This window comes from Nelumbo lutea, chromosome 2 (genome assembly GCF_056320005.1).
Source record: "Nelumbo lutea isolate HS-2025 chromosome 2, American lotus-T2T, whole genome shotgun sequence".
Classification (NCBI taxonomy): Eukaryota; Viridiplantae; Streptophyta; class Magnoliopsida; order Proteales; family Nelumbonaceae; genus Nelumbo; species Nelumbo lutea.
In genome coordinates, this window is record NC_142685.1 from 21,352,757 (window position 1) to 21,379,081 (window position 26,325).

General features: G+C 36.3%; 1 pseudogene across 1 annotated transcript; it reads right to left on the bottom strand.

Moving 5' to 3' along the window:
- Positions 1-1,625: 1,625 nt before the first annotated feature.
- Positions 1,626-17,305, bottom strand: LOC148869084 (tRNAse Z TRZ4, mitochondrial-like; annotated as a pseudogene). The gene is made up of 10 exons (XR_016107971.1): positions 17,024-17,305; positions 16,710-16,799; positions 16,114-16,166; positions 15,953-15,984; positions 13,791-13,834; positions 13,120-13,628; positions 12,716-12,985; positions 12,464-12,611; positions 12,281-12,331; positions 1,626-1,989 (listed from the first exon to the last, which is right to left on the bottom strand). The product of XR_016107971.1 is annotated as a tRNAse Z TRZ4, mitochondrial-like (transcript).
- Positions 17,306-26,325: the final 9,020 nt, after the last annotated feature.

The following is a 26,325-nucleotide window of genomic DNA, read 5'->3' on the forward strand; positions in this document are numbered from 1 at the left end:
GCGATTTTTTGCCATTTCAGTTTAATTGCTGATGTGACATGTATGACACATCAGCAGAAACAAAATGCTTGTGAAATGCTATATGCCAAACACCTAACTATTTTGCTGCAGGTTTGATTCAAAGGATGACCAAAATTAAATACCTTTTCATATTTGTGTGGGGGGACCAAGGAAAATTTATTTTCTTGGGTATTCTCATAGGGAAAATTTACTTTCCCACTTGGGGGAAGTTTCCAATACTTGAATGGGACAAAAATGCCCCTTTTAATAATGTATTTTAATGGATAAAATGGTTATTGTCTTATTTACATAGAAATAAAAGAACATTGGTAAATGCATTTACTCGGGTAAATGTTTACTTACTCGGGCATGTGCATTTACTTGGATAAACAACTTATCGAAAAGCAAACAGGGCCTAAGAAAAATAGGGTTTGAGGGGTTTTTAAGTCACTTATCTTTTCTTTAAGCATGCTAGAATGAGATTCTTATTTCCAAAGGAGGTTAAAATGAAAATTCCCTCAAATGGGGATTGTTGTTCCACCAAGGAATGGGAATCAGAATCCTATTTTGCCCAACCAAATGACTAGAATCAGAATGGACCATTCTAGTTCTGATTTCAGACCCTTATTCCTGTGAACGAAATGAACCTTTAAATTTATTAACAAGCTGCTTCGTTAGGGGTATAACTAATTTGGGCTGATTTTGAGGTCAGTCCATGCCCAATCCAACATTTGGACCCCCGAATTCAAGCCGAGCCTGATATGGTGCCCAAATATGTCCAATCCAAGCCCAACTCAAATTAAAATTCGACATGCTCGGATTGGGCGCAGGCCTGAGTTGGGCCTGGGTTCATCATTTGGGCTCATCTTGAGCCTATCTAACTGGGGCACGTTTAGGTTGAGTTAGGGTTGGGACAGCTTAGGGCTGGTCCCAGCCCAAAAATGAAAAACCCGAGATTTTCAGCCTGGGCTCAACTCAAGGACTGAAAAATCAAATCATACATTTTGTGTAAAATTTTGGGTTGGATTGGTCCAAGCTCAGATTGAACCAACCAAGCCACACCCCAACAAAGTGGGATCATGAAATTCTTAACCTGATCGGGCCTGATTTAGTGGGTTTGTTTGGATGCATATCCTTAATTTACAAGTAGGGGTGTCAATTGGACCAGACTTGGTTCAATCCAATCCAGTCTAACATGAATCCATCAGAGATGGACCAGGCTCAATCCAATCCAATAAATACTCTAGACCATTTTGAACCAGTCCAGTTCAATATTTGGATGGTCCAATCTGTTCAAATTGGTCTTAATTTAGATTAATTCCAACTAAAACCCAGTCCATTGACACCTCTGCACCTCTATTCTTATCTTCTATCGATAGACTAGATATTGGTTCAAACCAACCCAATCCAATATAAATCCATTATAGATTGACCAGGTCCAATCCAATACAATAAATCCTTTGGAGCATTAAGCCTAAATTGGTTCAATCCAAAACCGGTCCATTGACACTCCTATCTACAACATAGTCTATCACGCATAGGCAATGTTGGAAATTTTTTCTGCTTGTTGGGTGACATTGAACCACACATAGAGGCGATGTTAGTGGGAATATAAGCTATCACACTACTCAAGAAAAAAAGATATTCCTTCCCATTTTTAAAGAGGAGTTTTTGAACATTGTTTTCATGCTTCTGAACCAATGACTTCATCAGATTCATCAGCCATTGTTTGATTTTTAAAGAGGAGTTTCAGATATGGAAGAACATTTGGAAACAGAGGTAAATTTGCTAAGTTCACACTCATCATGTCAAAAGCAATACATGTTTTATGCATGTGTTTCTCATCAAAAACTGGGATTTTCGGGTATCTCTGGCTGAAATGTGTAAGAATGATGCGGTATACATCTGCCGAGGCCCCCACTTCAATGGCTTCTTTTGTTGTGGTGCGATTCCTTGCAATAGCTTCTTCTGCCCATCCTCAGATGTTGCCTGCAATAATGACAAACATAAACCATTTAATCACCAATGCTTCCTTAACATTCTTTCCACATGATTCATAAAATAACTAGCAGATGGAATGAGTATTTACAAACTTAATTTTTCTTTTTCACATGGTGAAATGTATTAACATACATGGAGACACTGGAGAAAGGTACAAACACTCCAAAACCGAGGCACCGAACATGGTTGTCAATATGGGTGGCCACAAGTTGAGCTTCTCACAAGCTATTCGAGCTCAACTTGTGAAAAGCTCAGCTCGATTTAAACCGAGCTTCAAGTCAAGCCCGCAAGCCTAATCGAGCCTAGTATAATAAATAAATATTTTTTATTAAATACATAATACATGCATACGTACATATACATATAAATATATAAATATATACATAATAAATATTTTTTATAATTTTTAATTTTTTGTATGTAAAATAAAAAAATATTGTTATATGTATACTTTTTTATTTTTTTAGAAAAAAACTTGGCTTGCAGTTAAGCTCAAGTCAAGCTGATCTCAAACTTGTGATCTTTGAATCGGGTCGAGCTCAAATAGCCAAGTATTTGGCTCGGCTCGGCTTGAATCCACCCCTAGTTGTCAACATGGCAGGCAACAAGGCACCCAATACCCAAAGAGGGTTGCCTTACCCAAATGCCTAGTTTTTGTACAAGACACCATAAAACTTTCATATTTTTTGTCTCATGAGATTATAATATTGAAACAAATTTTACTACTTGTTGATATTATTATATGTGGATTTTGTACAATGGCTGAGGGACCCTCTCCCTTATCAGTAAATACAATTTCTTTTTTTTAGGGTAAATTCCACTTTAGTACTTTGAAGTCTGAACTTTGGGGGTAGTGTCAAGTTAGTACCTGAACCTTCAAACATGTCACTACAGTACCCAAACTTTCAAAAAGTGTCAACTTAGTCCCTATCGTTAACAGTACTTCAGTGTTATTATCACGTGATGACATGTGCAACTTAAAATTTTCCAAAATGTCAAAACTACACTTGAAAACAATACACTATTCATTGTCTTCTACGTCAAGACTGAACCATAGTAACACTGAGCCATCACGTGATATTCTCAAGACCATATTGAAGGATATTCTCCATTTCAGATAGCAACTGGAGACTACTACTATGGGGAAGAAAGAGAAAGGTACTTTGAATCGAAGAGGGTCCTTGTACAAGGCATTCAGTGGGTTAACTCGCCATTACAAGTCTGGCGCTTCCAGTGACGAGGATGACCAAGTGATACTGGTGAATGCAGTGCATGGGGAGGGGTCAGATGAGCGCTATGAGGGACGTGCAGCTGCATTGGTGCTCACCCTTACATTGTTTAATTATTACAGTTGAAAGTTGCAAAAGGCTTTAGTAGTGGCTCCAATGGCGGAAGCAACAGAAAAAGGAACAAAGCTAGAAGCTAAATTTGTAGGATGGTTAGATACGGCTTATTTGTTCATAGCTCTTGTTCATCATCACAAATTCCCTTGGTTGGAAGAGAAAGCAATGCCTTTGATTTCATGATGGCTTTGGATGGTTTGAAAGTCATGGTGAGATGGGTTTCCATTGCTATTATGTACAAGTCATCCTCAAGCATGGATTTGAACATAAACAGAGAGCCCATCTTGTCTTTATTGTCTGCTCCTCCTTCGACGTTGTTCCTAGTCCATGAAACATCATCTTTTTCTCTCCTGGTTCCTCCATCCCAACGACGCGATTAACCCTTGATAGCATTTCTCCTCTGCTTTTCTTCTTTGGCTGGGTTCACCAACAAATTTAAAGCCTTCGGAAGAGAGAGAGAAGGGAATCCTCGGAGAGAGAGAGAGAGATGTGGACTGAGATGCGGAGAGATAATTTGAAGGTGATTGAAAGGTTTTAGGAGAAAAAATGGTGGGAGAAAAATAGTGGGAGAATGAGAAGGGTTTCTGTTGATTCGATATTGAACTGGTTGGTAGATTAGGAAGTGTAACAAGTTTGACTATTAATCCTTGTGCTGGCTTGAACATTTGGCATCCGATTGAAACAAAAAAATTTGATAAAAATAGAGAATGACGGTAGTATTTGGCTACTACTACCTCAACTGATTACCGATGGTGAAATGATGGAAAGAAATGGAAGATAAAGGGGGTCCGGTGTAAGGTGAATTGACAATGAAAGAATGGCTGGTCATTGTTATTCTATTGAGAACAGCTGGTGCTGCAAACAATGATGTGAAATTGGGTGTTTAGAATATCATCAACGAGCTCTGATGACTCTAAATCGTAGGACCAGATTTCCATTGGCTATAGGATGTCGGAATGTAGACCGATTAGGGACTGCAGAGCAAGACTGTCTCACTGCTGCTTTAGTAGCGTTTTCACGGCTGAGGATGAAATAAAGCTTGGTGGTGGAGAGACCTGAACAAAGATTCAAAAATGGAGGCTGTGAGATTACTTGGTTCAGTTATAATAAAGAGGGAGAGGGCAAAAAAATAGGGGGAAAAGATGATGTGAGTGAGACAGAGGGAAAGAGATGAAGAGGAGAGGAAGAAGAAAGAGAATAGGAAGAGACAGAGGGAGGAGTGGGTGGTACACCGTACATGTTAGATGAACAGGGGAATCACAGCCTAGAGTAACAAAGAATCAAAAGCATGTTAGATATCTCAATATGATACTTAACGTCGGTTAACGGTTTTGGAGCAACTTGACACTTTTTGAAAGCTTGGGTACTGCAGTGACATGTTTGAAAGTTCAGCTACTATCTTGACACTACCCCCAAAGTTCAGAGTACTAAAGTGAAATTTTCCCAAAGCCAAAAAAAAAAAATTATTGTATACTAGTTCTTTCAATTTGATCAACACACTAGTTACTAGACATTGTGTTGAATCCTTGAAGGTCTCAAAACCTGAACTGATAAGCAAGGAAGAACTTGAAAATCTTATTCAATCAACACACAAGAGCAACTGAGGTATGCCTTCTTCCGCCCCTTTCATTTTTCATTTTCTGCAAAAGAAACATGGGTACCGGCCCCTTTCTTTCTCTAGGACAATCTTCTCTTCAATATCCAGATTTTCTATATTTTGATACAAAGTTTGAAGATTATTGGTAATTATTAGTTGTGAGCACTGGAAGGTGGCCCACTTCATGGCAGATTGCTGGAGCCGCCACCCATCATTGGATAGAAAAAGGAGTGATGGGACTCCCGGGGAAAATGAATTTTTTTTTTTACTTGTCATGTAATGACTCCAATGCCGAGGAAAAGATTATCCAGTAAGTTGGGAAGAGAGGGAAGGGGTTTGGCACCCCTCTCTCTTTTCAATGTGGATGCCACTCTCACGATGATGAAGAGGGTAAATGGCTGATTAGTGGAGCTCGTATTTTAACATGAAAAAGGGCAAGGGACTAAAAAAACAAATTATGATAAAACATTATATACAAGAGTATGGGCTAGAAACATGTTGGGGTTAACTACCAAAAAAAGGAGAATAAAAAGGTACTAGTCAATTTTTACATGAGAGTGGAAATTGATCCCATTCGATACAACAGTTGAAAGCCATTAACAGTTCTTATACCATACACAAAATAAATATATATATATATATATATTTCTTATTCTTTTAAGGCACATGATTCATTCCCAAAGCTAACAACCTAGCCACTGACAGAATCTGAATATTCAAGAATGTTTTGTAATCTGAAAGTTGTTCTAAGAGAGTGTACTGATAATCTGGAAAAAAAACAATTACTTATCATAACGGTTGAGAACCACAAACAGTCCAGGTAAGAGATGATATCAAGAATAAATAAGATAGTTGGCCATTGAATTAGATATTTATTTCACTACAAGATAATGGGAGGTCCAAAAGAAGTTTAGAAAATGTAAAAGGTATCCTCTGGTTCCCATTGAGTCATTTAATTCATTTCACCAGATCCAGAGAATTGTTTTGAAAACACACATCAATTATATACTTGTTGGGCCACTTAGGGATTTACACGAACACTTGGCCGGCAGCCAAGGAAAATGGTTAGAAGCCATTCCAATATGCCATATTCAGCAACTAAAATCAATATTTTTGAGGGACTTCTAATTCAAAGGTCAACCCAACAAACACGTGAGTGGAACCCTGTACCATGAAACTCATCCAAATTTAATGTCTAATAACCAAAACATAATTGTAATAAGACAAAAACAATTGTAGGATAGAATAGGGGTGAGCGTTATTCGATTAAAACCAAAGACCGAATTGAAATTTTTTGTTTCGGTTTTTTCGATTTTTGGTTATTTCGGTTCGGTTATTTTGGTTTTGTAAAATTTCAGTTTCAATTTTCAGGTTTATATATATATATATATATATATATATATTAAATTCTATAATATATTTTATTATATTATATATTGCAACATATAATTCATTATATACATTGTATAATATATATTATATATTAAAATATACACTATAGTAAATATTAAAATATATATACAGTGTTGAAATTCGGTTTTAACCGAAATAACCGAAAACTGAACTGAAAATTTCGATTTCGGTTATTTTGGTTCGGTTTTCATTTAAATTTTTTATTTATTTGATTCGATTTTTAACCAAATAAACCGTTTGCTCACCCTAGGATAGAAAGTGAAGAACGAAGTCTAAGAATTAAGCTATCCAATGTTATCTACAAGATGCCAAGAAAAATAGAGAGGGCTCGAATTCACCAATCTGCTCAGCCTGTCTCAAACTAGGAGTGTTCCCCACTCCCTCCTATGCTTAGACGCATGCTTGGCGAGACACGAAGCATAAAACCAAAGCCCAATGAGTGGGGGTGGTACTGGGGATTGGATGCCTACTTAGGAAGGCAAGAGTACAGACGTGAAAAGCCAATCTGTAGTGGGAACTGGGAAGTTCAATCAAAACTGGCCAACGCTTAGGAAAATGAAGAACACCGATTTTATTTGAGAGGGCTTACCTATTTCTTGATGCAAAAGGTAGTTGACACCTCCAGTAGAACCTAGAATCGCTATTGCCATTTGAGGGAAATGAAAATTGGGTATCACCTGACTCAGGGGATTCCAACTTTGGTCTTGGCACCTCCAACGCCGAACAATAAACGAATAAACCCAGTAAGAAGAGAGATGTGCTGCTTCCAATTCAGATGGGAGAAGGTCTTCAATCAACTTGCTCAAACTCAATGTTTTGGGTTGTTTTGTAATTGTTTCATGAATTCGGGTTTATAGGGTATCAGGGGATTAAGATTTTTTAGCTCCTTACCTTGCAATTTAGCTTTTCCTTCTTTTTAATAAAATTCACTGTTACTGATAAAAAAAAAAAAAAAAAAAAAAAACTTGCTCAAACGTTCAAGGGTCCTCAGAAAGTGTTGGCGGGAGGAGAAATGCAGTGGTGGTGGGGTTTGATGGCGGTGGATGATGATGGTGCTTCCTCCCTTCGACATTCAAAACCCCCTTCCCCTTTTTCCAAGATGAAGAGAAAATTAAAATAAAAAAAAAAGTGAAAAAAAGAGGGTTAAATGAGGTAGAGAGTTTTGCTAACGTGGTAAGGGGAATCTTGAGAGGAGTTGAATATCTTGATGCCATGCCCCTTTGGGCTCCCTTTCACAGTTTCACCCCATATTTATAGGCCAAGGGTAGGGGTAGTTTGGGAATTTTGAAAAGGTTTAAGGGTAGGAGGGTCAAAAAGTGGTAAAAGTAAGAGTATTCTAGTAAGAAGAAGGTTGAGGGGGTATTTTGAAAAAGGTCTAAGGTAAGAGGGTCCAAAAGTGGTAAAAGTAAGGGTATTCTAGTAAGAAGATTAAGGGGTATTTTTGGTATTTTAAAAAGGTTTAAGGTAGGAGGGTCCAAAAGTGGTAAAAGCAAGGGTATTCTAGTAAGAGGCAAATTGAGGGTAATTCAGGCATTTTGGATTTTTTGAGGGCAAAAGTGTCTAAATGCGGTAAGAAGGGTATTTTGGAGAGAGGGAGAATAAGGGCATTTTGGGTATTTCAAGTTTCTTAGGGGGTGAAATAGTCCAAATGTGATGAATATGGGGCCTTCTTTGGTAAGAGGAAAGGTGGGCGCATTTTTAGGTATTTTGTGGGTTTTCAGGGGCAAAATGGTCTAAACGAAGTGAGTTTGGGGTATTCTAGAATGAAGGGTGAAGGGGTATTTTGGACATTTTTAGGTTTTTAGGAATATTCTTGTAAAAGTTGTAAGAATGGAATATTCTCATCCCTGTTAGCAGATTTGGGTGGCCAAGATTACTTCCAGAGAGGTTATTGTGTTACCACTATACGTCAAGGAAGTTGTGCAAGCAAATGACAGCTTGCGAAATAGAATCTTGCTTGTTTTGAAGTTCAGGGATGGAAGTTTTAGGTGAATTTTGGTAGAGTGGGGTCTATGGCCGGTTTATGGTTTAAAGGGATGGGATGTTCAATTTTAGGTGCTGGCATTAGGCTATGTTTGGTTTGAAGGAAAATGTAGGGAAAGGAAGGGAAAGGTATCAAAACCCATACAAGGTTTGTAAAGGTTTCCTTACCTTTCCATCCCTTTCTCTACTTTTTCTTTCAAACCAAACATAGCCTTAATGAAAGATGATTGCTGGTTGCTATGGAGCATAGGGAATTACCAGATGATAAATATAAGAAAATAATGAAGGACTTTCTTTGGGAGCTTGGGGAGGAGAAGAAAGATCACTTAATTAGATGGGAGGTGGTATATAGGAGGAAAGAGTGTGGTAGGTTGGGTTTGGGAAGACTGAAGGAAAAGAACTAGGCTCTATTAGAATGGCTTTGGAGATTTCCAAGTGAGACAGACAAGCTATGGCATAGAGTGGTAGCGAGAATTCATGGGCTTTCAGAGAACGGTTGAGATGCTGGAATATCTAATAGAGCTTTTAGTGCTTCTCCTTAAAAGGCTATCCACAAAATTCTTCCACACTTTTTGCCTCATACCAGGTATGATACCAACTTGGGAAACAAAATCAGATTTTGGGAGGATCTATGAGTAGGAGAAGATCCTTTAATGGAGTATTTCCCTTCTCTGAGTAGGAGAAGCTCCTTTAATGAGTAGGAGAATTAATGGGCTTTCAGAGAATGGTTGAAATGCTGGAATATCTAATAGAGCTTTTAGTGCTTCTCCTTAGAAGGCTATCCACAAAATTCTTCCACACTTTTTGCCTCATACCAGGTATGATACCAACTCGGGAAACAAAATCAGATTTTGGGAGGATCTATGAGTAGGAAAAGCTCCTTTAATGGAGTATTTCCCTTCTCTGTTTGCTATTTCATCTTCCAAAGGTAGACCCATTTCTGAGTTCTTGGTCCATTCCCCGTCTCAGTCTGGAACTGGTTGGAATTTGGGTTTCCGTAGGAATGTGAGGGATTCAGAATTGGATCTTGTGTCACAATTGCTTATATTGTTGGATGGTGTTTTTATCAATAATAGCAGAATGGGTAGCCAATTATGGATGGGTAACTCCTCAGGAATTTTCACTTGTGCTTCGTTCTTTAAATTGCTGGTTCACTCTCCACTTCCTATGTCTTTCCCTATTAAGGAAGTGCGGTAACGTCCAATCCCCCTAGGTGAGGTTCTTTTTGTTGAGAGGTTTACCATCATGCAATTAATACTCATGATTTTTTACAGAGGAGACCTGGATGGTGTCTATCTCCAAACTGGTGTGTCCTATGTTTATCAAATGGTGAATCTGCTCATCACTTATTCATTTCCTGTCCTTTCGCTTATTGTATTTAGGATTGGTTTTTTTCCTTGTTTGGTTGCAGGTGGAACACTCCACTTAGCTTGGATAAATATCATAAATTGTTTGATCCCTCAACTTTAAGCTTGCCAAGAAAAAGGGGAAGATTACTTTGGAAGTGCACAAAAGCTGCAGTGATCTGGACATTGTGGGAAGAAAAGAATAAGAGAATTTTTGAGCAAGAGAAAAGAAGTAAACAGGCTCTGATTGAAAGTATAATGGTAAAGGTGACACATTGGGTGAAGACAACTAAATTGTTTCTAGACTTCACATTTGATGATATTTTAAGACAATGGGGCACAATTGCTGCATCATCCTCAGCTACGAAGAAACAAATGGTAATCTGGAAATCTCCAAGTGATGATTTTTTTCAAGTTGAATTTTGACAGGAGCTGTTTTGGTAATCTGGGTGCTGCTGGAATGGGAGGGGTGATAAGAAATAGTGAAGGAAAATTGGTGTTCTTGTTTTCTGGGCCCGTAGGGCAAGGGGACTCAATGGGTGCAGAACTAATGTCTGCTTTTTTTGGAGTCCCAAAGGCATGGGAAATAGGGATCAGGAAGTTGTTGATTGAAGGTGATTATCAGCTCGCTAAAAGATAACAATAAAATTCCATGGTATTTCAGAAATGAGATTAAAAAGTTTAAAGGTTTCTAAAAAGACATGCAGGTGAATGTGCAGTGGGTACCTAGATCAGCAAACAGTATAGCTGATCATTTTGCTAAGCAAGGGGTCAATAGAGGGAATTGTTTTTGGGCTCAGCTGTAACTGAAAGAATATGGTTATGCTATTGTCCTAGAAGTTTGGGGTAGCTGAGGCTACTCATATTGTAAATTTTCTTCCTAAATAAAAGAAGTTTTCTGTTGCTGATCTATATATATATATATATATATATATATATATATATTAAGTTGAAATATGTATGTAAGAAGGCCTGAGGATGAGGGAAATGGAATCTAACAGCATTTTTTGCCTTTTTTTCATAGAAATTACAAGAATTCCACTCTCTCCTACCAACTCTCTCTCTCTCTTTCTTACAAATTACAAGAATGCCATCTCTCTCTCCTTATAAATTACATGAATACCACTCTCTTTCCAACTGATGGAGACCTCAGCTCGGCATCTCAGCTACTAGGGGGCCTGTAATCAAAGGTAGTCGAGTTCGAGCGGAGCCGAGCCTGAACTTCTGAGCTCAAGCTCAAGTCTCTAATTCGAATCTAGCTCAAGCTAGACGATACCTCGACCACTGAGGGAGACCTTGGCTCGGCACCTCAATCACTGAGGGAGATCTCGGCTTAGCACCTCGACAACTGAGGGAGACCTCAGCTCGGCACCTTGTCAACTATAGGAGACCTTAGCTCGACGCCTCACCTGCTAGGGAAACCTCAGCTCGACACTTCAGTAGCTGAGGGAGACCTCGGTTTGGCACCTCGGCAATTGAGGGAGACCTCAGCTCGACACCTCACCTACTTGAGAGACATGCAATCAAAGGTAGTCAAGCTCGAACTTCCGAGCTTTTGACTCAAGCCGAGCTCGAGCTCGAGCTCAATTCTCTTATTCGAATCGAGCTTGAGCCCGATAGTTTATGAGCGAGCCCCTGCAACGCAGGGCCCACATAAAGGTCTCACAAGCAGTCTCTGAAGTAGCAGAATTCTCAGTCGACATGGTCAAGCAGTTACTCAGTCCCACACACCGGACTTAGGACCCCTCCTTACTCCACAAAGCAATGCTCCACTCAATTCACACCCACACACTCGGGTTTACCAACCAGATTGTGCACAAACAGTACCAAATTCCTGACAAAGTTGAGGTAATATTCGGTAGTTTCAGACCTGTATGGTTTTATCAGTCCTCACCTACCAGAATTCCAGAATGGCTAACAGCCACTAATCAGCAGGAGAGATCCTTCTTGCTTATAGTCAACTCAAACCATTGAGAAGACAGGTCAGCATTGACCTACAGTTGTCTTAACACATGAACAAGATCACACGATCCAAGAAAACTAGGGTTACACAGGTTCGACAGCATTCAGCCGCCCCAGATTCATAGGGTTTTCACTCGGCCCATGACCAAGGAGAGTGAAGAAGAGAAAAATATTGGGAGAACTGTACCAGTCATAGCTATTCTGTAGTCTAGAATCAGATTTCCTTTTTGCTAGTCTGTTCGATCTATTCTTTGGATTGATCGATCTTCTCTTGACAGTAGGGTTGATCGATCTGCTCTCTTTTAATCAGCATTCCCGCTCTGATACCATCTTGACAGTGTAGCCGGCCAGAGATAGTGGAAGAGGAGAGAAGAGAAGAGAAGAGAAGAGAGGAGAGAAGAGAGAAGGTTTGCAATGTAACAGTACTGGCAGCGCTAGTGTTTATTTTACTATATATAGGGCGACAGAAATAACAAGGGAAAAGACCCTTGTGCCCCTGAGTACAATAACAGACATAACAGAAATAAAAAAACACTTTAATTAGACAAACAATCCCTAACAACTGCAACTAAGTTATTTTAACATTATTCCAACAGTATGAATCTCCAGAGTTTAACAGTTCACTAATTTCATACCTTTAGAAGATTTTCAGCAGAAGTGCCTTCACAAAGCTTTGGAACAGAACCCTGGAAAGAAGAAATCAACTGCTCAATAGCCCTGAACATGTTAAAAGTAACGATCAACTCCTAACCATACAGCGTAATCCGGGAACCAGTTTGGTATGGTAATCTTACTTAAATGAGAAACCACATAATTACCTCATTTAAAGCAAAAGTGTCTGGTTCAAAGTTGTTAAGGTGCTGAAGAGACCAAAAACCAAGAGCTGGAAAGAACTGAGGACACAGGTAATTAAGCCTTGCTGAAACTCTTGCACTAGATTTTAGAATTGGAACTTCCAAGTTCTTTCTGCAAATAGGAATAAGAAACCCCATAACAAGTTTGCAAAGGCAAAAATGATGATTACTTGCAACGAATTTGATAGTAATACTGAAAAATGAATAAGTTCTCACATTTCATGTCCAGCCATGAAAATGTTGGGCCCCACCAAATCTGTTCATCCATTTCTGGTAATAAGGAGTCTTTGTAACAAAAGATGGACTCAGGTGAATTACACAATTTACAGATTTAACACCATCCATCTTGTCATCCAGAGAATCAGCATAGTAAGAACTTAGAGATTGTAAAGACAACAACTCTTGTAAATGAGATAATGTAGGGCAGTCGACAAGGGGTACAATTGGGCCAGGAACCGAAGGACCAAGCACATCACTTGGATGAACCTGCATAACCAGGCAAATGAAGCCATATGTTAGAAAAAAATATAATTTAAACATTGGCTGAACAACCATGTACTGGTATGTCCTTCATGTGTGTGCAAGTGCCAGGATATTAACAATAGTTTGATCTAACCCACAATAATATTTTGACGATCTGACATGACTGAGTTCCCGAGTTGTAGTTCACGATATTTTGGACCAGGTTTCAATCCAAGGGCCACAGCTTTTGCTGGGTCAAACTTCCCCTTATTTCAGGCAACTCACAAACATAAATTACAGAAACACCACCAGGCTTCAAAACTGGTAGAACTTTTCTATATGGACTTTTTGGATGTGGCAAAAAGGGTTTTGTAAACTGATCCTTTTTCTCCTGCAGACCTACAGAAGGATTCAACAAAGTGGAATCTTCACTCATGACTTGATGCCCTTCAAAGCAACTTGGCCATAGGAGAACTGCAGATATCTTAACAACCTCATCATCAATGAGAACAATGGGGCCTGTAAACTTCCCCATATCAGAAACTACAGCTCCTTTGACACTTGGTGCTGGCCCGAAACTACGGGTGTGAACCATGGCAGCATTTGGAATAAATGAACGCATAGCATCAACTAAATATTTGAGATCAGAGGGGCCCCATATGTTAACCTTCAAAACAACAAAGCCATAGGTTATAGTTCTATGATTGCATATAAAGCATAGGACCCGATATTTGTTCCAAATAATGGTTCAGAAAAAGCTAAATAATACACAAGTTAGAAGTTAGAATGATGATGGGCATTTTATGCATCTCAATTTAAGTTAACTTACAGACATTCCTTCCTCTCCCATGCCAGCCAAAGTCAGTAGAAGACCTGTGATAGTACAAGATTACAGGTAAGGAACTATCCGGATAATCATGTTTTACTTCCAACTAAATGTGAAACAAAATATGAATATTTAATTAAATAAAATATGCATATTGACGCTACAGTTTTTTCTGCTTTATTTGAGAGACTTAATCATGAGAAAGAACCCAGCCTAAGGTTCTTCTAAGTGCAATGTGGAACCTGAGGAGCATATTGGTCTGCTTTTAATCTGTAAATTGGACCCATTATATCAATCATAGCAAAAGTGAGGCCTTTAAATCCAGCGTGCGGGGGAATTAATAGAAGCTTGCATTGTAAGTCTATCCATATAGCAACTTCCTTCCAGATACTTGAGAAGCCCTTTGGGAGAGCCCAATGTCATATGGAACCCAATAGTAGAGAGATTACACTAGTAGATAACTGGCTTGAAGAAGGGTTACTTATTGAAGGGAGACAAACATACTCTGGTTAAAACAGAAATTTGTTATTTTCCTGTCTAAAATTTATAACTCTTTTCCATCCATTACCTCTCCAAAAAAATCTGAATATCCAGAAAGAGAAAGAAAAGGAAACATGTAGATGGAGAAATCCCAATATTTTTTGGACAGTCATTGCAAGCAAATATGGGCATGACGCATGGGTGAGAATTCCTACCAACAACAAAATTTTGCGGTTCTATGATTCATTGTTCCATCTTCGGTTCTCCTTGGGTTTTAATATGCATATTTCTTTTGTGGTGGACCAGGGAACAAGCTATGACTTTTAGAAGATAAAAGGTGCCTTTGCCAACACTTCAGCTAGCGTTTATTCTTTCCTATTTTTGTACCACATGACCACAGATAAAAGTGAGTCAGTCCAGGAAATACTTTGAATTGTAGCCATGAAGTATAATGGACCCTATTTTCAGGCTTCATATGAATGATTAAGAAACTGACTCCTCATGGACTTCTTGGTTTGACTGCCACAGGTTCTAATATGCACGGAGATAATAGAAAGGTGTGGAGCATCGATCCAGAAGGAACTTCTCCTATTAAATCATGCTATCTAACTCTTATTGGTGGGAGAAGCTGTCTTTCAGTCTTCCCATGGAGGTAGATATCAACGCTGAGATACCTGCTGAAATATCTTTCATGCTATCTAACTCTTATTGGTGGAAAAACATATTCTTCCCATTGAAATGGATGATATGGTCCATATGGAAACCAACAATACAACTAAGATATCCTTTTTTCTTTTTTTGAATGGTGTTTGTGGATAGGGAAAATCTATGATGCGGAAAAAACATGGTATGGGAAGAGTTTTGACCAATCAAAACCCACCCATGAATTTTGATAAATAAAACCTTGATTGCTACCACGTTTATGATTCTAGTTGACTGGTCAGAAAATTTTCAGATATCATATCTTTCCCATATCATAGTCAAACCCTTGTGGATAAATCTCTAACAACAGGTCATCTCACATCCGGGAAGAGAGATTCATAGAATGTGTGCTCATTATTCCACTCCTATCTTACCTTCTCCTTGCTTGCAACTATTCTATACATATATGTGAACCTTGTATAAAACCTTTTTTGGAGGACAAGTGGTCATCATGAGAAACAAGCCTTCATTTGTTCAAGAATGTACAGCAAAGAGCTTTAGTAGGAAAGGCTGTATCCTCTAAAACTTCGCTCCCATTGGATCTGTTGGATATTTGGAAGGAAAGGAGCACTTGTTTTTGTAAAGGCAAGATCCATTGATGATAAGGTTACAGAGAAAGTTGAGCACATATGCAATTTTGGTTCTCCATTTTGAAGGACTTCAGATTCCAGAGGCCTGATTCTCACAAAATTGTAACAATCCGCACAGTATCATATTTTCTTAAAATGATGTTAAGCTTTACATAAAAATTGATATGGCACTGAATAGAATGGAATGACAGAACAAAATTCATGCAGTCAACCCCATACAATTGGGACAAGGCTTAGATAATGGTGATGATGATGAGACAGCTGTACATGCTTGTACATTAAGGATATAAGAAAATCTGAAGATTCTTAGTTATGCCCTTCTTCTGAGTACAATAAAGAATTCTGATCAGATAATGAAGTAAAATACATCATAGAAAGCTCATTTGCACTGACCTGGAAGTCCACCTGCAGTTTCTGAGCATACGCTGGAAAGGAACATGTGATCAATCTGAAGACATTTAGAGAACACTACCAGGACGCATTTCCACAATTTATTAAGAAAAGCTTCTATCAATACAAGAAGGAACAGTGAGCAAACAAAAGATATACCATACCTTTGAGGCTTTGATAACTTAATCTTATGCTCAGTACAGAACCGCTGCAACCCCTGGAACAAGAAGAAACCATTCAGAAATAGAACACCATTACAAGGTTTCATAAAGTGCTCTTTGAAGGACCATCACTAAAACATCGTTAATTTTATATGCAGGCTTGCAGAGTTATAGTCAATACCAGCTTTTGAAATGCTTAGAGGTTAAAACTTTCTTGAACAATTTTGATTTTTGAATAAGCCGTTTGGTGAAACGAACGTACTAAATAAAAGAGAAGAAATGATAACCTACATTTCTTCTAGTACAAGAGAAAAGAGCTACACAAAATGGAGCACAGCCTCTCAATTCCTTGCAGATAATTTGTAACTAACAACTTACTACTATGGGGAAGAGGAAGTGGAGCTGGTGAGAAATGAGATTTCTTAGATAAAGGAGGAAGATAAGAACAATTTTTTTTTATGATTTTCCACCTCAACAGAATTTAGGAAATTGTCATCATGATATAAAAGACTAAAAGTAAAGCCGATTCCTGGTTTTTCCTCGTTGAAAAAGAAAAAAAAAAAAAAGGAAAAGAAAATCTTAGTGTTTCTTCAACATACCTCTACTGCATTAAATATAAATCTTGGCTTGTCAAAAAATAGTAGAACTGATGGCGATGTATCCTGAGTATCCATCCCAGTACCTAAAATCTGTGAAAATAAAAACCAGAGATGGCTAGATAAGAATTAAAAGCAAGGAAAAGGATAAGGAAAAGAGCAAACCATTAGCACAGCCAAGGATACAAGTCCTTCGTTTCTACAAATAAAACGGAAATATTGAACAATTTCCAGAGATCAATTATTATGACATAAGGTTTGAAAATTTTGGAAATAAACGCAAGCCCAGATGCCATGAACCAAGTCCAGAGAAATACCAAACTCAAAATATGAGAACTTTTCATAAAACAAGTATTCTCTCTGTTCTTAGCCTCTCGGAGGGTACTATTGCCTCTAGTCCTGGGCGGAGGAACCTTTCGTTCTCTTCTGATAGAAGAAGAGGAGACAGTGACGAGATAGAGAGGTTTTTGAAGGGTTTTGGGCTTGCGCAGAAAAGAAGAAGAGAATGAAAGCTTGAAGGGAAAGTAAAGAGGAGATGAGTAACCGCTCGGAAAGAAGAGTCTGAATATTCCAATTTGAGACATTAACGCATCATTTTCCAATTGGGTGGGGCGTTTTCAGCGAGTTGGGCGTGAACCCGCCAACTAGAAAACACCACGTCATCAACTTAAAAAGTAAGGAAATTTGTGAAAAACTCACCATCAATTTTCACCATTCTCTCAAAGTCTTAAATTCTATACATCATTTCATCATTTCTCTTAAAGTCTTAAGTTCAATACATCATTTCTCTAAAACTCACCGCGTGTCACTAACTTGACGTTAAACAGATTATCGGATATATTATCATTTTAACTTTCATAAAAAAAAGTTAAAAAAAATTAATATAAAATATATAAAAAAATTATAAACAAAATAAAAAAATATATTTTTAAATTTTAGAAACTATAGAAATTGAAAAATAAAATCAAAAAATAAAAATTGTAAAAAAAACATAAAAAATTATAGAAAACCATAAAAATCGTAGATAAATAACAAAAATAGAAGAAACTTTATAGATTATAGAAAATAGGAAAATACAAAATAACAGAAATTATAAAAACACTGAAAATTATAACAAAACACTGAAAATGCAAAAAAAAAAACAATAAAATTGAAAAAGACTATTTTTCTTCTAATTCATTATTCAAGGGTAATTTGATAATGAAAATAAGGTGAGTTTAAGAAAATTATAACTTATACATGATGAATTTTAGACATTTTAAAAAATTGTGATGAATTTAAAAAAATATTAAAAAAATCATGATAAATTTTGGACAATTTCTCAAAAAATAATTAACATTAACAGCAATTCCATGTTAAGTGGAGCAATCCAATTGAACCAGCGCCTCCTGTAACCACAGTCCGATTTATTTTAATTTGCCGAACAATTTCCACCTGATTGGGAGCAACGATGGCGAGGGGATCGAATTCGATTGTTCACAGTTGGATCAGTTCTTTCAAGCTGCTGGGTACCTCGAATCCAACGAATCACAGTCCACGCTGACGATATTGGCACGGCTCAATCAGCGATTGCAATTCCCAATAGGAAAGCCGCTTCAGAGAGCTGCGTTTCACTTCAACAACGAAGCTCTCCGTTCACTTCTTTTTTTTATCAGATTCATAGAAAAACTCGTATCTTTCGAGTACAACTTAAACCCTTTAAAGAGAGAAACTAAAAAAAAACAAAGTTACAGCTTAATCCAAAACACTGCTTTCCTTTCTATCCTTTCTTTAGCTAAAATATCAAACTATTTTAACTCTCCGTTCGTTTTTCACCGGCTCCAACCGAATCAACTGTTCACTGCAATCAATATCCCCTTACTTAGATCTTTGGAAGTTTATAAAAGAAGCAAAAAAAAAACGATCACATTATAAGAAAAGTAAAAACCCATAAGAAATCCAATAACAAAAAGAAAATAAAAAAGAAGATGAAACTTAGGTGAAAAAAAAAAAAAAGAAAAAGGCGATGGGAGTGACTGGAGTCAAAGTAGTGAATCGATATAAGAGAAGGGAAATCTGAACCTCGTCTTTACCCACAATGAACCGGTGTCTTCGGTGGAATGTTGGAGCCAAAAACGAAAGACGAGAGAGAGGGAGACGACGGACAACGATGAACCCAAAAAGTGAACCGAATCGAATAGGAAAATGTCGTTAATCAACCAATCGGTTCAATTTCGGTTTGGTATTTTTAAAAAATTGAAGAATTAGTTCAGTTCTTGGTTAATTTATAAAAAAACCGGAGATTAGTCGAACCGACCAGTATATATATTTGTATGTATATTTTATATATATTTTTAATACATGTCACATATTTTCTATATATTATATATAAATATATATTCATTATATATACATATATAAATATATATATTGTATTTATAATAATCTATTTATAAATATATAATATATTTTTATAATATTTATAATATATTATATATCATTTATATTTATAATATAATATTATATATCTATAAAATATATATTAAATATAAAAAACTGAAAAACCAAATAACCGAACCAGTCAAAAATTGAAACTGACAGACTGGTTAACTAGTGGTACTGGTTCGGTTTACAAAAATTGCCCATGCTTCGGTTAACCGAACCGTGGACACCCCTACGTAGAGATGCCGCAATGTCGTTGTTTCATTAGAATTTCATTGGCAAGCTTGAGTTTTACACTTCGGTAATGGAACCGATTGACGTTGATTGATAACTTCTTATTGATTTCTTACCGTCGCCGGTGGATGTCACGTTCATGGACGTCGGTGTGCAATGAGAGCACCAGTCGGAAGCTTCTGGATTAGGGCTCGGCAGAGGAGAGAAGAACATGGGAGGGAGTTCGAAAATCCCAAAATGATTCAAAAATTTGGTTTTGTCCTTTTGTGTCTGGTTCAACCAAATTGCTTCACCTAACGATAGAATCCCATTAACATTAATCATATTTTAAGTTGATGACGTGGTCATTTTTTATTGGCAGGTTAATGGTTGTGAACTCGTTTTCAGCCCTAAAAGCGTTATAACATAGAGAGTGTGTGTGTGTTCCACACAGTCTAGAGTACTTGACTAAGACTAAGAGGGTGTTTGGAACCATGGGCGTTTATTCAATAAACGATGGCAACCTACCACATAGGCGCCATTTCAGCAATTCCCCTCTCATGCCCTTCCGTCCGCATCGAAAATAGAAAAATGTGACTTTGGTTTTTGTGCATGCCTACCGCTTTGGGAAATTATTTTTAGAAGATTCCCCCAACTATTAGGTGTTTTTCGTTGTAATGCTAATGTGGTGTCTAGTGGCACCAAGTTGTCATAAACTATTGTAATCATTACCTTTATCGGTTTTGCAAGCAAATAAAGTACAAACATTAAATGGAAAAAACGCCCACGGTTCCAAATACATACTAATTTGTGGGCACGTATGGATGGATCGTTTATTTGTACTTTTTTGCTTTAAACATTTATTTATTCTTTTTTTCACTTTAAATGTTTTTTGTTTTTGTTGTTTGGTTGGGTTTCATTTTAAATGTTTTTTACTCTCAACTTCATATTACCCATTAAAGTGTGCCACATCAACATTTGGATTCAAAAAATGATGGGGCATTGGGGGAAACAAAGTGTTTCAGTTTTCTACCATTCTATTGGTTAGAACGATTAGACCGTTCAATCCGAATAATTGGCCTGTTTTGACAAAAAATAAAAATAAAAAATAAAAATTTGGAAAACGGTCAAAACCGTTCGAACGATTATCCGACTGGTTCAGCAGTTTGCTAACCAAAATCATCAGTTTTGAGGGAAAAGCAGTTTTGGAGGAAAATAGAACCAGTTAGGTAACCGGTTCCCAATTTTTCCGGTCCGGTGTAGTTTTGAAAACAGTGGTTGTCACCACCTGGACTTTACATATGTTGTTCACGCAATAATGCAAATGGTTGTTCACATATCCAAATGGATGGTCCAACCTTCTAGTCTGAACGGATGATTCTTTCTGACAAAAAATTAAAAAAATGATCAAAACCATTATTTGGATTGATAGTTTGCTGATTCAACTGCTTGGGTCAGTGGTTTACTGACCAAATCAACGGTTTTGACTAAAAAGAGGTTACGAGGAAAAACAAAACTGATGAGATGATCCGGTTCCCGATTTTTCCACTCCAATCCGGTTTTGAAAACATTGTATCAAAAGGAAGGAAATGTCGTGAAATACATCACCCGATCCAAAGGAACAACAAAGGTGGGTAGATAAAATAGCCCAGACTTAATTGACATTTGGATTTGACATCTTTGTGAACAACCACCTGCTCCCATTCTTCATGCCGATAAAATAGCCTAGAGGCTACTCCTTTGATTATTTGAAACCTTTGGGCATGTAATCATTTACCAATAAGAGCTCTCATTTATGTTGACAATTAGGGGTGTCAATTGGATTGGATTTGGTCCAATCCGATTCAGTCCAATGTGAATTCATTACAAATGGGCCAAGTCCAATCCAATCTAATAAATATTTTGGACCGATCCAATTTGTTCAAAAATATTTTAATTTAGATTGATTTTAACCTAAACTTAGTCCATTGATGTTTATATTCTTATCTTCTATCAATGGACCAGATATTGTCTAAATCCAACCCAATCCAATATAAATTCATTATAGATGGACCAGGTCCAATGCAATTCAATAAATACTTTGGACCATTCCAGACCGGTCCAATTCAATATATCTTTTTGGTTCTTTCAATCCATCCAAATTGATTTTGGTTTGGAAGGGGTCCAATCCAAAACCAGTCCGTTGACACCCCTACTTTGGCTAATATATATTATATTTATCTCAATCTTTTAAAACCCAATTTTCTATATGGGTTCAGACCATAAGCATTAATCCTAGGTAGATAAATTGATAAATCATAACCTAAGTCTGTTTAATTTGCTAAGGGATTTGTGTTATCTATATTAATATATACATATTAAGTAATACATGCCACAATCAAAGCCTAAGCTTTCTCCTTTATCATGACTGAGAACTCTAGCCCCTCTTCATTTTAGCCTTTCTTGCTCCCTCATGAAGCCACCTCATCAATCTCTTCTCCCTTTCTCATTTTGACATCTCAACCATCCTTATTTCCTCCACTTTTATCCCTTTAGACATCTCTTCCTAAAACCATTCCTAAAATTTCTCTCTACCAGAATCTAATTTAATTTATCTAAATGGCACAGTTATTCCCCATTTTCTCCTAAATTATCTATAATTCATATTTATCTCCAAGTGAGTTTCTTTCTTAAATTATCTCTAATTCCTATTTATCTTATCCCCCACTTTTTATCTATATCTATCAAAAGAAAGTTTGAATTAAAAAAATTTAAGAAATATTTAAAAATTATAATGAAATTATGTAATAATTTTAAAATATTTATTAAAAATACAAAAAATCACTATAGATTTAAGGAAAAATTCTCAATAGGTACCCTATACTTTAGGCCAAGTACCAATTTAGCACCTGAACTTTAAAATGTAACAATCTAGTACCAGACTTTCATTTTGTGACGAGCCGATGTCGTCAAGTGGCATGCAAAAAGACAAAAATGCCCTTCAAGTGTCATCTAATTTTCTTTATCAACCATCCAGTAAAACCAGAGTGCCTGTTCATCGTCTCACCTCTTCTCTTCAACGGAAAAACCAGGGATTTCGCTCTTTGTTCTTTCGGTTATTTTGCTCAGCAATCCATTTATTAAGGGCTCTGTGTTCAACCCAATATTTCAAGGGTTTAACAGCATTACAGGTAATTCTTCTCTTATTTTGTGGTCATTCTCGTTTTCGAACATTTCTATTCTTTCTTCTTTATCTTCTCGTTCTTCTTCTTCTCTTTCAGGCATCCGAAAACTCCACTGATGTATTACAGACGGGTGTTTCCTTAATCCATATACCCGCCTTACACCGGTAACCCTCCTTCAGGAGGCAGCAATGGTGGTGGTCTTATTGCCTAATTGAGATGGTTCATTTTCATCCATCAGAAATTGGTCAAATAACATAAAATTCGATAATCAATTATGCACTTTCCCAGAAATAGTTACCAACAAAACAGGAATCAATAAAACTTAAACAAAGTCGCTAAAACGAAGGATGATGCCATGAAAAAGAAAATTGTCAGTCACTTGAATCGTATTGGAACCGTAATCGTGAAACACAATAAATGACAAGATACTCATATGAGGGATGGAATGATTACATGATTTAGCCAATTTGTAGAACGTCGCAGCTTTTTCGTATAAATCTGCGGCATTTTCGTATTTATTGCCGAACAAATTTCAGCTACCGATCTTCTTCTCTGTTTTTTTCTCAAACTCCTCTCCTTTTACAATTTGATCATCTCCCTTCCCAATGTCCTCCGCCATTTTCTTTCTGATCTGTCGTGTCCCAACTCGCAAAAGCGAGAAGGAGATGGCAGTAGAATGAATGTGGGCTGTGATGTCCATTTATTAGAGAGAGACGACGAAAACATTTCTTTAAAAGGCTGTGACGGGTCCTCTTCGGAGGACGAAAAATCCTCCACCTTCAACCAGTCCAACATGCTCGATCAACGCGTTGAAACTAGGGTTGTCCTTGGATTTTCTTGGTAGGTTGGTATACGTCAGATTAAAGAACCCAGTAGAAAATGCTTGCTGTACAGTGCGTGGAGGTTTGATAGAGCTTGAAGTAACCGTTTACCTTTCTTTTATTTTATTGAGAAAGAAGATGATAAACAGTGTATAAGGGTAATTTTGATATTTTAAAAGTCTTAAATCTCATTTGAAGTCACATGGTATACATAACTGACGGTCCATTAACAATAGATACTAGATTGTTGCAAACTGAAATTTTGGGTACTAGATTGTCGCATTTTAAAGTTCGGGTACTAAATCGGCACTTGGCCTAAAGTACAAGGTACCTATTGGGAACTTTCCCTAGATTTAATAATATTCATATTATTAATAATTTTATACTTTTAAGAAATTCAAAATGAAATTATGTACTAACAATATAAATTATAATTTTTATAAATTATTAAATTTAAATACTATTCAAATAATAAAAATTTAAAATAAAAAAATATTATTTAAAAATTTCAATAAATAAATAACAAAATATTAAAATAGATAAATATTATATAACAAAATATTTAATATAATGTAATTGCTCTAAAATAAATAAATTTAAATAATGAAAACTTTTTAAATATTTTACATTTTATTTAAATATTTAAATAACTAAATATTTTTAATAATAAAATGTTTAACATAACTAAATTTTAAATAGATAAAATAACGAAATTATGTAATAAACTTAAAAATTTTATTAAAAGTGGGAAATTGTTATAATATATTTCATAATATTTGAATTAATAATAATTTTATATTTTACAAAATTATGTAATAATAGTATAACTTATAAATTTATGGATTATGAAATTCAACAAATAAGTAACTAAATAATGATATTATTTAAATAGATAAATAATATTGTAAATAACTAATTTTAAATAATAAATAAATCATATTTTAAATATCATTTTAAAGCAAATAAAATAGATTGAATAAAGAAATTATGTAATAACCTTAAAAATGTTATCAAAATCTTGGAAGCCATAGACAGTTTGGCTGAAAGCACATATTTCTGCGCAAAGTTGAGGAAAAAAGGCGAGAAACTCCAATTCTAGCTTCCCGAAATAAGCTTGAGTCGAGCTTTTTGTGTCTTTTTTGGGTACAGTCTTTTGGCGGCTAGATCATTCCCCAATCAAACGGAAGAATACGAAAATGTGTACTACCGGGCTTCTAGATAGCCGACAGCCCACATTGAAATACGCACCAAATGGGGCCTATGTTATTATTAGTAAGCACTTGGGTAGTTCAGCTTGCCGAGCAAATCAATTTTTTGAATTTTAATCTTTAGGTTACACTGCTTTTGTATATATTAAACGTTTTAGTTTTCTGACTATCATTGGAGCTTTGTTTGGTTTGAAAGAAAAGAGAAAGGTAGGGAAGGTTTCCCTAGAAGGAAGGATGCTCTACCCCTAGCCTTCTATCCCTAGCCCTAGGGAAAGACCAAAAATGGTGATAGCCAAAATTTTCTCAATTTTCTTCCTAATAAAAGCCTTGCAAATATAAATTACAAACTATGCTCCTGCAATTTATAATCTTATGGTACGAACATGGTGATCAAGGGCCAAGCTGGGCTTAGCTATAGACTTGGGCATAGGTTTGGGCCTGATTTCGAGTCTATGTAATATATAAAATATTATATATATAAAATCTATTTTATACATGATATAAATATAAAATATTACATATAATATGAATTATAGGTTTGATATTATAATATTTATATATAAAATATACAATATAACATAAAATAATATATATTAATATGTATAAAATATATGTAAACTGGGTTGGGTGTGAAGTATTGAGCCCAAAAATTTACAATGCCTAATACGAGTTTAGTCCAGATTGGGCTATGCACAAAACCTAAGCCCAAACCCAGAATTTTGAGGCTGAAAGTGATCACCCATTCACCCCTAGGTAACGCGACTTATTTCTAAATTTAAACATTTTAGACCATGTAAAATTTTGATGTGGGGGGTATATTTAGGGGTGAAGAAACGGTTTGTTTGGTTTAAAACTGAAATTTCCAAAACCAAACTAATATAATTGGAAATCGAATGAAAACCAAAACTTGGTTAAACCGAACAAATCGAACCAAATTTTGTTTTGTTTTTTTTTTTATTAGTTCGATTGTTTCGATTAAATTGAACTTCAAATAGGTGGGTCATTTATAAAGACCTGTTATAACTTCAAAAAATTGAACATAAATATCAAATTACAAAGAATCGTTATCAGTATTCATTGCTTCATAATTTCTATGATATGAGGAAATAATTAAAAATTTAGAAAATTATTAATATCAAAATTTTAATTAATTCTCAGTTTGACAGCTGAACTGGGAAGAGAGGAAGACAAACTGACGAAGTGGAAGGGGATTTGCATTTTTTTGAATACCCTAGTGCGCCCATTTTATTAAGATTTAGGAAATCACTAATTTACGTATAAAAGTTTGATTTTTTTTATTAAATTAACTGCTAAATACAATAATTGAAACCGAAACCAAACTTCTAAGAAATCGATGTTTATAACCGAACTGAACTGTACTCAAATTAACCAACCTAAAAGCACCGAACCCAAAGTTTCGGTTTGGTTATTCGGTTTTAAGCGAAGTATGCTCACCCCTACATATATTCTGGAGGGAGAAGAGAGCACGTGAGTCTAGACAATGGGCTCTCAGATTGAGGATTGGCTGGAAGGTGCATGCACCGACTACATATTCCTACATTTTTGACCATAGAAGCCTTCTAAGGAAGTATATGACTTGACCCCTAAAATAGGAAAATGAAGTAAATGCAAGGTGATAGCTCTTGCACGTGGAGGCCACTGACTTACTGACCCAATTTTTAATATAAGGACAAGACTAAGGATTCGCCCCATGAATACAGAAAAAGGAAAGTTCTTGTCCAAAGCGCTGATAGTTGATGCTACAATTAAATCATATTAACTTTTAATTATT